Source organism: Melanostigma gelatinosum (assembly GCF_949748355.1).
Source record: "Melanostigma gelatinosum genome assembly, chromosome: 20".
Taxonomy (NCBI): domain Eukaryota; kingdom Metazoa; phylum Chordata; class Actinopteri; order Perciformes; family Zoarcidae; genus Melanostigma; species Melanostigma gelatinosum.
The window spans coordinates 7,737,519-7,749,968 of NC_136653.1; positions in this window are offsets into that span (position 1 = coordinate 7,737,519).

Sequence of the window (12,450 nt, forward strand, 5' to 3'; positions counted from 1 at the left end):
GCACTAACCGGGACCCTGTTGGAGGTGTCTTCTTTTAATTTATATACACTTCAATAAAATAAGAACAGGGAAGATGAAGGCAGCTTGGGGGGAGAGGGTTGGGGGAGTGATTGCCACCTGCCACTTCATTCAACTGCATTTTAATCTGGGGTGTCTGGAGGAATCTCGTTCCGCAAATGACTTCGGTGGAGGAGTGGCGGCGTTGGAGGGAGGAGAGATTTGAGCTGCTGATACCTCGCAACAAATCACCTGGATATGAACTATTCGCTTTCTAATGGGAATCCATATTCATCTTCCTCTCCAAAAGCTCTCCTGTGGGGATGCAGATGTGTGGCTGCTTTTATATCTTCTCCTTATCCACTTCCCCATCCGTGTACCATAATCAAAACCCCCCACACATTTCAGGGCCCTACACCATGCGCTCACTCATATTGAATTTCTATTGCTAGACCATTGAGTTTATGGACCATCTTTGGGATTATTAATGACACTGCACAGAGTTATACATATGAATATGGAGATCAGCCACATTGTGCATGCGCCCTCCTATATAACAGGATTGATCTAAATCTCTAATGTCTTCTTTGACTGATGGCGCCACCCTTCTGCTCCACTCGCTTTTGTTAATAATGTGCCTTCCTCACTCCCATTATCTGTGTATTTAAAACCCAAGACCCCCTAAAAAGCAGCCGTGAATGATAACTTTTCTCCACACAAACTCCTTCAGCAGCTTCAATTCAATCTGCGGCACAGATAAAGGGGTCAACTTCATGCTACTAGGGATCACATTGAAACCATAACGGGTTTAGTTCTGGCGGTACTTTTTCATTGTACAGAATATGCGTTTTATTCAGGCGTCTTGAAGGGCACATTCACGCTCGTTGCTGCCGTTTCAGGGGCTGCTATATGCGTGCGATGCCCAGACAAGATATGTAGGATGAATTATTACAGTAAAGGGATTTTATTTATTAACTGGCCAATGGAAGTTGGGAGCGTGCCAACTGTTGCGGTTCCATTCAGGGGCCTATCATCTGTATTGTCGAAGGGCAGATAAATACAGTATGGCTGTATTCATGGTTACAGATGATATATAGCCGGACCGTCTGAATCTACATGAGCAGCGAATTAGACTGTTGGTGAAAAGCCAGCAGATGAGGGCGGACAAAGACACAATTTGACTATCTGCTGAGAGCTCACTTTTTACATTCGTCAATTCAAATGAAGATAATTTGTCAGACTGGATTATGGTGAAAGGTGAACTGCAGATTGTAAACGATTATGTCCTCTTTGGCTCTGGAGGAACTTTGGCACGTATGAGAGAATAAACCCTGGTTTTGTCATCAGGGCTTTCTGAGCTTTGGCCTGGAGACACGTCTTCATTGAAAGATGAGGGCATTGACCAGGTAAGCAGGGACTACTGAAAGAGACACTGTTGAGTTGGATGATGGGAATTGTAGGATCAAGAGTTTTTGTTACAATGGGATGAAAGTTAGGCTATCTAGGCCACTGCTGCATCCATTTCGACCATTCGTTTTTACGGTCGTGTCGAGATGGTTACCCTTGATTTGCAAAATTGTTGCCAAAACTCACTGCCCAATCCTGACCGCAACCATCTTTTTTGCAAATCGAACTGTCTACACACAGCATTTTGATGGAAAGGTCTCAAGATTTATTAGATAGATTGCCATGAAGTTTAGTACCCCGCAGAATAAGTTTTAAAATTTGTAAAAGCTCGGACGATCTCCTGCACCTTTCATCTATGTGAATGTGTTCAACATGAAAGACATTCACGTCTGCCTCAGCTCATGTAAGCATCTACCTCAAAGCACTTCCAAAGCACAACCTCACAGAGCAACTGACATGCAGTAGACTCTTCATGTACAGGAAATGTAAAACCTGCGTTAGTTTCAAATAAGTGGTTTACCAGGTAGGTATCTGGTCTACGAGACATACATTATCAAGCATCGTGGCAAGTGCAGTGTTTTTTTGAAAATGGACCCATACAAGAGACTAAAAGTCAGTTTTCAGCTGAGTCCTCTAACTTTACGGAGGTGCAATACCTAATTGCTGAAGTAGCCTTCTGTTTAAGGGACATCTGGGGGCAGATATAATCTTATTGGATAATTTAAACCTCAGTCGGTGGAGTTAAAAGGCCACAGTTCTCACATTAAGGCATGGTGATAGTACACTTCCACCCTGCAAATATTTGTTCTGTCTCACATTCACTTTAATTGAAGCCTTTATTCAACTTTGACCATGCACATGGTGTTTGGAAATGTAGTCATGAAGTCATTATTCTAGTGCCATAATTCTATTTAATAACTAGACCAGACTGCACGCTGGAGCATTGCGCTGACAGACTGCTTAAATGTAACAGAAGGCTCATGTAACCGCGTCTTCACACTGAAGTCAGGCGACACAACAACAATGGAACAAGAGGAATGGGAACTGATCTTTACAGCATGCATTCTGTTAACTGAAAACATTAAATCTGGCCAACGTGATCTCATAGAAAGACGTAAAATGACCACAACCTCTTGACAACCCATTATGTGGTGGTGGCACGGAATGTGTTCAAATTACATGCCGCCACTACGGAAACAATTTATTGCCTATTTAGGAAACAGAATCCTTTGGTTGGGCTTAGGAAAGGAAACATCATGGTTTGGGTTCAAATAACTGATTGTTATGTCACTTCATCTGTAGCCTTAGTAATATAGAACAACTAAAATGTTGACTTATTGTTTTAAAACGCCAGCCTCCTGAGTGAAAGTCCCTTATTTCTGTTCAAGGATCCTGATTGCCTTTCTAGTGGTGTTGTTTCCCTGGTCGTGGCATGTACTGTGTTAAAATGACATTGAATATGGCCATTTTTTGGCTGGTTATATTACAGCAAACTTAATACTTCTACATTAGTTCAGTAGGACACCATATTATTACCCACTGATAATGATAGTTTCTACAGATTTTTAATCTTGAACATGGGAGGCCGTGTGGGACGATGTGTGTCCACAGTATGTCAACAGCACCATAGCAACCATTGCAAACATCAGACATGGCAGAGCCACGCGGGTGACTTTACCGAGTATTATGTCATCTTTCAAAGGACCACATAACAACAGCAGGGCAACAGTGAGTGTAATATTGACAGGTGTTATCAGAGGAGACTCTGGGAAATGAGCAGGGACATTATCGTTCCGTTTGTTCAGTTTGTGTATTGTGTATATTACTTTCCCATTGCCTCTTGCGGCGCTTTCTGTTATTTATAATTGTTTGTTTGTGTTTTTGCCTCATCTCAAATTTCTCCGTGGGCCAAATTGTTATTGCAATCGAGCGTAGCGAAGCCAGCGAGGCGCTGTTGTGTGACTGCAGCCCGCACATCTTCCTGACCTGCGCTGGTAATGAGTGTCATCTGCACATGCTCGTGGAGACCTCTGCAATATCAGCTGATAGTCATGTTTGTTCAGGGTTGTTATCCCGGGTTGAGAAACAGCTCGGGGCAAACAGGAGGGGAAGAGAGCGCCTACACACGAGCTCTGCCTCTCAGCAAATGATATCGAATTGCCCTTTATTTTCTCTCCCCTCTCTCTCTCTCTTTCGGTTTTATATGGTGAAGTGATGCTGCATCATCCAACCAACAATTTCTGGGGAAATGCTCGACTGCAGCAGAAACAGCAGCTCGGGAGTTTGAAGATAAATGCGTGCTATTCAGCATGCGGGCAAAGCCTTTCACTCAGGGGCCTCGGCCGTGTTTTTATTTGCGGAGCAGCAATTTCATCTCGCCGTCTTCACGCCGGTCTCAGAAATCCAATAAAGATGACTGACTACATTTTATCACTGCAGGATTTATCTCTCAGGAAGATTTACAATTCCATCCAGATAATGTGGAATGGGGAGGGGGAGGAAGTAGAAATCTGAAAAACCATGAACCCAGTGTGATATGTGTTTTACTCAAACTTGTGAGGAGACGCCGGAACCTGTAATTCACCTGGTTACTGCTGGATACAAGAGTTTCACAGCTGATTTGTATTACTGCATATAGTTTGTCATGTAATGTGCATAAGAGGCTTGTTTTCTTTTGTGTTCTGCCAGTTTGATACGGTATCAGTTCTCTAGTGATATAGTTTCTCTAGATGGCATTGCGCTGGCATCCAGCAGCACCGTCAAGAATCTTGGAGTTACCTTTGATCAGGATTTGTCTTTCAACTCTCAGATAAAACTTATTTCTAGGACTGCCTTTTTTCACCTCCGTAATATTTCAAAAATCAGGCACATCCTATCTCAAAGCGATGCAGAGAAATTAGTTCATGCATTTGTTACCTCTAGACTAGATTATTGCAATTCCTTATTTTCAGGCTGCTCTAATAAATTTCTTAAATCTCTCCAGCTGATCCAGAATGCTGCAGCTCGTGTACTAACAAGAACTAAGAGGAGAGATCATATTACTCCTGTATTAGCTTCTCTGCACTGGCTCCCTGTAAAATCTAGAATAGAATTTAAAATCCTTTTACTTACCTACAAAGCCCGAATTGGTCAGGCTCCAGCATATCTTAAAGAGCTTATAGTACCATACTGCCCTACTAGAGAGCTGCGATCCAGTGATTCAGGGTTACTTGTGGTTCCTAGAGTCTTAAAAAGCAGGATGGGAGCCAGAGCCTTCAGTTATCAAGCTCCTCTTCTGTGGAACCAGCTTCCCGTTTCAGTCCGGGGGGCAGACACACTCACCACATTTAAGAGTAGGCTTAAGACTTTCCTCTTTGACAGTGCTTATAGTTAGGGCTGGCTCTGGCTTGCCTTGGACCGGCCCATGGACAAACTGGTATCGGCACAAACTACAGGGGGACTTCCTACACTGAGCACCTCTCTCCTCCTCTTCTTCACCTCCGTCTGTATGCATTGATGTCCCATTAATGCTCATAACTAACTTTACTTCTTCCCCGGAGTATTTGTGCTTTCTCGCCTCACAGGATGACCGCAGTTTTATCTGGACACTGGTTCTTCAACCAGCCATGGCCCTGCTGACACCTACTACGATCTTCATTATTGACATTATTAATCCTATTACCGATACCATTAATGCACAGTACTGATTTTGTCTCTTCCTCCGGAGTCCTTGTGCTTCCTCTCCTCACAGGTTTCCATGGAACATGGTTTCATCTGGACCCTGGTCCTTCCTCCTACCATGGCCCTGCTGACTCCAACTGCTGATGTCACTTTTATTATTACTCACATTACTATTTCATACTACCGATACCATTAATGCACATTATTGACCTGCTTCTTCACCAGAGTCTCTGTGCTTTCTCGCCTCACAGGTTCCTGTGTATCCGGGTTTACCTGGACCAGGTCTTGCCTCCTGTCGTGGTTGTGTCATACATTGAATGTGCTGTAATTACATTGAATGTGTTGTAATTCACTATCCTGTTCTACACATGACATCATTGCACTTCTGTCCATCCTGGGAGAGGGATCCCTCCTCTATTGCTCTCCCACAGGTTTCTTCCTCTTTCCTCCCCGTTAAAGGGGTTTTTGGGGAGTTTTTCCTGTTCTGATGTGAGGGTTCCGGGACAAGAGGATGTCAAATGTGTACATATTGTAAAGCCCTCTGAGGCAAATTTGTAATTTGTGATTTTGGGCGATACAAAAATGAATTGAATTGAATTATCCGAATGGACCCAGCAGGCCGACAGTGGTTCCTTGGCCCTTTTGTCATTATCCACCAGCAACATCGCAGGGCAGACAATCAAGGGATCAAGGCCGGCCAGGAGAAATCCTGTCCCCAGACATAAAAAAGGATGCGCACCGTGATCTTTCCCCCTCATTGCCAGGAATTCAATTTCACTCAGCTAACATCTGCCAGAGATAAGAGAAACATAAACAATGTCATTCAGGCTCTTTCCTGGAGAGACACAGCAGCACCGTCACATCCCATAATTACAACCATGATATTTGTGCCCAACATTCTCCATTTCTGCTTTTTTATTAATCCGGAAGAACTGACGAACTAGAACGGATGTTTTGGATGGAATGAAAAAAAAAGAAGCAATTCAAAGGGGTCGCTTTCAATAATAATAGTGTGTGTGTGTGTGTGTGTGTGGGGGGGGGGGTCAATTCATCATGTACAATTTTAAAGAAACAAACCATCACAACTGAGCTGTAGTGTGTGAAACCCTGTGCTGGTGATAAGAAACAAATATCAGTCTCTCCAAACAAAGACGTCCAATTTCCCGTTCAAAGCCAGGTGTCGAGGCCACAAACCCCCCGCTGTCACCCGATGCAAAGCCCTGCACCCTTGGGTCAATGTCGGTGTAGTGTTTTCTTCTGTACCACTGGAGCTTAACTTGAAGGCCCCATTATGATTGAGATGACGCAGACATCCAGTGTCCTGGTGTAACCCCTTGAGACCTGACTCACTCTGCCTCCAGTAAACATGTTATTAGGACACCATGTTGTTTACATTGTGAGTGGTGCTAACCTGTGATGGTGTACCGGAAACGGTGTGTCCATGCTGTTATACACACATCTTTTACGTTGCAGAGGGGTTTCGTATGTGTTTCATATCATCCAAATCCTTGAAATGGTTTTGATCCGAGTGGAAGACTCTTGTTTTTCTGGCCGTGGAAAGTATGTTCAAGCACAACTGTTTTCCCCCTGAACCATTTTCATACAGTCTGCTCACTTGTTCCACGCTGCTCAAGCTGAGGTGGCATGCAGTCATGGTCAAAAGCGAGAAAAAAAACCGGATCATAATTTCCTAATTAAAGCCGTTTAAAAGGAGCTAAATCTTCCCTCAGTGTTCCCTCGACTTTAGGGACTGTACAAACATGATTGTGGTAGGGAGGCAGGCTTGTATTTCATTTCACATAATGAAAGTATTGCTCATATGTTCTGTTCATATGGACCTTCCTCTTGACTTAATACAAATCTCAAACATAACACATTTTGAAGAGTTGCCAAACAATTATGACTATCACTAAATGAGGAATGGGTTGTGAATATCGATGAGAAAGATAAAGCCCAAATACGGAGAGGATACTTTATTATTCTCCGACACAACCCATAAAAAGACATATTGATGTAAAGCTTTGTTTTCTTCATAGAATATAAACCACAAAGAGAGACTGAAATTAAATGAGCAAAAGTCAGATTCCGTCCCTTCAGCAAAAACAAAAAGTGCTTAACTTTCCACCTTTTCTGACCCCCTGATAATTTGCATACAGTCCCTTGGTCCGAGCTGTCCATCTGCTTCCTAACGAGAGACGTGACTGTCGGACTGCCTCGCAACTGTCATCAATAAAGCCAGGTTGTGCTGTACCGTTTGTGCAGCTTTGCTGCTGCCCTGCTTTGAGATTTATTGCTTATTGAAGTACGTAAGGAACACATAATGCAATAATCTTATGCTGATGGAATAATATAATTTTCCCTCCACTGCCTCAAAGGAAAATGCAGCCCACTATTATCACTAAGTATTCTCTCGAGGAAAAAAAAAAAAGAGAAAGAGAGAAACCCTGAAGGCAGTGTTTGCATTCGCTGTGTGCCAGTTGCATTTGGAAACGCGGCACAGAATCAGTATTCATGCAGACTTTGGTTATTTGGTGTGCAGACCTCATTATATTAGCATACCAGGAGGTAAATGACAAATAAATGCAGCTCTCATCACCGTCTCTATTTCTACTTGACAATGCGTGTTCTGCATGAATGAATATTGATGCACAGCTTTCCCTAGATGGTTAATTTTCAAGTTAACACCCAAGGCCCCCCCCCCCCCCCTCAGTTTTTTGATTTTGGGGGGGGGAGATGAGGTTTAAAAAAGGAGGCAGCAGCGGCAGCAAGGAGACTTGTAAGTAGCGCACATTGTTAGTATTGAAAGCGTTTCCTGCTGGTAGTCAATAAACAGGATGCTTGCTGTGTCATCCCAGACGTTTGGAGACAGCTGCCGTATGGCAAAGAGAAACAGCTTGGAGTCTGCCACTTTGAGCCTAAATCTATTTCGGGGGATTTATCCTCAGTTTCTTTTTTTTTGGGGGGGGGGGGAGTTAGAAACCTCCCGCTCCATCACCACCCCTTTCTCTCCTCTCAGCTCTTGCAGCTTCACACACCTGCTTTTTGTTCGACACAAAGCTGATTACACTTTTCAGCGCTGCTATTCCTCAAAAAATGGAGAAGAAAAAAAGAGAACACCTTGGAAAGTGTCCCTGTCAGGTATCTATGCATATTTGAGTGATAGCGTTGCTGACAATTTAAAGGGACAGTCTGACATTTTTTGGGAAATGAGCTCAAATCGCTTTCTTGTCAAGAGTTAGACGAGGAGCTCGACACCACTCTCAAGAAGAGCGGCATCAATCTTCTCATCTGACTCTCAGGCAAGACAGCAAATGAATGTATTTCCCAAAAGGCAGAACTTTTCCTTTAACTCGAAGGGTAAACCGAGATAAAATACCACCGGGATATATCCTTGGATATGCCACCAATCTCCCCATCTTACTTGGGCTTTTCAATCTCCTGCTGTTGCAGAGACTCCCTCTGACCCTCCCTGCTTGGCTCGTACGATTCCAGACGGCGGTGAGCACGTCCAGCCCAGCCGGTGGACAACCCCACTACCTCATCCTCCCCTTGGGACCAACTTACATCCTTCCTCCTCTGTCCGCACTCTTTGCCATTCTCCTCGTATCTTTGCTCGGCTTCACTTGCCTCCACAGTGAGAGCATCGCCATCTGCTAGCCCAAATCTCTTACCACCCACCCTCCCCGCCTGAAATCTCCCAGCCTCCTTCCTTCTCCACGCTTGTATCTCGGCGGCAGGAAGCAGCACCTGCCTCTTTACCTCACTTCCTGTTGTCAGAATTGCCCCCCCCCCACACACACACACTGCGTCTAATCCTTTTGCCTGTGTTTGGGCCCTTATGTGTGTGTGTGATGGAAAACGTGGTGGACTTGCTATTCACTTTGTGGCTCCGTCCCACGCCTCCTGCAGTTAGAGGCTGTATTTTCAGTGACAGGTTGTGTCTGGACACTTAATCTGCTCTCACAGGCAACCTTGGCCACCGTTTTCTCCCTGACCCCAGGCCTCCCTGCCAGCAAATTCCTGGCATAAATCACCCCTCCTGTTGGAACCTTTATCAATTCATCGGTGCCGTCCGTTTGGGGGCCGTCATCTTTACAGCAGAATAAACAAGCCAGCGTGTCGGCCTGACCTCTTATTTAGGACAAAGAAATATGGCTGTTGTACAAGGAGCATAAAAGATGTTCGGCTACATTAACTTCAATTGCCACATTCTTCTGTCACAACCCATTTCCCTGCCATTCTTTCCATTACACAGCTTAGGAAATATTCTTATTGTTTATTGCGGCAGCGACTCTATTGAGTTAGATGACTCAAAACAGGATGTTTCGCTGTGCAATTACCGCTCACAAGGAATGATGGAGGAACAAACAGAAGCTGAAGTCACTTCTGTTTTTTTGCTGGGTGGATGTCCATTGTTTTAGACTCTCGAGTTATTTTTTTGTGCAGCCTGCTTCCTGTGCTATCATTAAGGCCCATACAGTCAGCCTGCCCGTGTGTCCGGTCATCCTCCAGCTTATGTGGCCTGCCCGGTCACAGTGGTCTCAAATAGCAGCTAAAACATGATTCAGTTGATTCATACATGCGGGATTTGCAGTAAACCCTGGTCTCCAGTATCGGAGCGCTGTGCCATGAGAGCACACCATCCACCCTGACTGTATCCCTTATGTGTGGTCCGGCTGCTCTCATCTAGCATTTGTAGCTATAACAATAAAATGAAATGTGCCACAGTCATAGGTGAAGTGGAGAAGTGAAGAGGTGGAGAATGCCGTGTGTTCCTCGTGTGAAACAAGAAGTCAACATTGATTTATTTGCCACGTGACTTCAGTACTTCAGTAACGGCACTTTCGTAGTTATTTTAACCCAAACAACGATATTTTTCTAAGCATTACCAAGTCGTTTTGTTGCCTAAACCTAACTAAATACCTAGCTCGTTAGCTGCTAAATGCTCCAACATGTTGACCAGCTAGTTGCTAACTTTGTCTGTTTAGCATTTGGTGTTTGACAGTAAGCGAAACAATAGTTTTCCACTAAATCTTTACAAAGCAAACAATGGTTTGGTACTGTATTAATGCTCCTGAATATGAACATCAGCACCTTTTAAATAAAGTGCACGTCCCTCTTGAGTAAATTGTTTGGACAGCCATGTGGTCTCTTGCTAATTTGATGGAAGACCCTCCAAGGCCATTAGACATTATTAAAATAATGTCATCTTGCATTCAAAGTGAAGTTGCGTTCAAAGCTTTTCACCTTACGAATGATCTGAATCTGATGCCGATGCTTTTAGTGTCAGGATCCAGGATCCCTGTCTGACCCGTTGTGTGTTTCCCCGGATCTCCTCTACTCATGTGTTCTGTCATTCCCCTGTTTGTTGTTGTGTGCCATGTGCTGTTTGTCCTCCGCCTCCAGACACCTCCCATGGCCACACCCTTGATTGTGCACAGCTGAGGACACTCCAGCCGATCACCTCCTGCAGCCTGACACACCAGACTCAGGTCCCACTAATGATTCCCCTGTCTCGATATAAACTCTGGTCCTGCAGTCTGGGGTTGTCAGGTCGTACCGTCTTTCACCCGCTGAAACCCCGTGGCATCCTCTGCCCTCCTTGTGTTCTACGGATTACACTCCGCCGCTCGGCCCTCCTTTGTGTTCAACGGACTACACACGCCGTCGAGCTGCCAGCTCTCCGGTGTCGAGCCACGGGACTCACACCGTCGATCTGCCTACTCTGGTGTCGGCCCACGGGCTCCACACCTTCCTGTCTTTAGTCAGGCTAAATAAAACCTGTTTCCATTCACTTCTGTCTCCTGTGGTCTTGCGTTTGGGTCCTACCTGTGAACTCCCGTGACATTTAGTCTTTCTGGCAATGAAACTGACTTTGTTTTCATTTTTAAAAACATATTCATCCCCGAAAAAAGCCAAATAAACATCGTTTGAACCCTGCCTCCACTTAATGGACTCAGATATGTCGCCTTTTGTAGTTCCCTCATTAAATGTGATGTTTCTCTCTATCACGTTCTGCTTTACTCATGTGTGTATTTTCTCACATTCTGCAGCATGTGCCATTTCCGGTCACACTGTTTTCTAGCAAGAAAAAGAGCCAGTGAATAGACTGCTGATTGTTTTTATGACCGGAATGTTAGTATGACTAACACAGCGACAATCACCGACACACTTGATGACTCCGAATCGATCTCCTCCCCCTGATTTAAATGGCTGTGTGAAACTGTTGATAGAACATCTCAGGCCTCGAGGCTGAACGCATTGATCCTATACGATGTTTTCATCGGGTCTTGATGGAGAATATTGATACACTGAGTATGGATCCACTGTATTAGACTTTGCATGTGGAGATTCTTGTCAATGGACATAGATTGGATCATGGAAGGCATGTGTATTAGTGAATGTATTGCTTTGTGTGTCTTTTTTAACACAGCAACGTTTTAGAAGAAGATGCCGCACAAGCTTCTTGATGCAAATTCGATCATGGCAAAACCAAGCACTGTCGGATATCTATGATTAATGGACTTCAAGACAGATTGATTTGTCTGGGACTTCCGTGACAGACAAAATGTTTCATTTTTAGCGATCAATAAGAGCGTCTGGCTTGACAGCACAGATTTATTAGGAGTAAGGTGCTAATCTAGCATTTCATCTACAGTGCGAAGAGGGTTGTAAGAAAACAAGGTTCAAGGATCAAAGCAGCTCTTTAGAAGTTGTCCTCTCTGATGTCGCTGCTGCGTTGCCGGGAAACCAAACAGTGAGGCGAAAACAGGAAATGATTTCATTGCCTCTTTCCTTTAACTTGCAACAGGAGCCGACATGCTGCAATGCATGTGCTGAGAAGCAAATACAATCACCATTACAAAGAGAGTTATGCCTAATTATATGCTAACGTGGAGCTGTCAAATTTCACGAGCTCACAGGATTACAATGAAGCGCTTCATACTAAATTTAACAAAAAAAAACTAAGCAGATTACAGCGGTACCAGCACCAGCGGTGGAAGAAGTAGTCCGATTTTTTTGTGAATTGAAAGTTTCATCACCATGATGTAACATACCCCATCATGAGTAAATAAATAGTCAAGTACCTCAAAATTGTACAGTAAACCAAGTACAGGATTTGAATGAATGCATTTGGATTCTCTCCACCACTGACCTGCACTTAACTGCATGCAGGCAACCAAATGGGCACCAAAGAAGAAGAAAAATACTCGATCATTGGTGCTGAAAGACATTCTAAATTGCCTCTTGGTTTCATGGACATACACACTTGAGCGATTGCTTCCGGTCGCCATGCAGAAAGCTACTTAATGTGCGGTGGCAGCATGTGAGTGCTTCCACTGCTGGGCTGCACTCCTTTCATTAGGGGGCTGTGTGCTCAGCGCC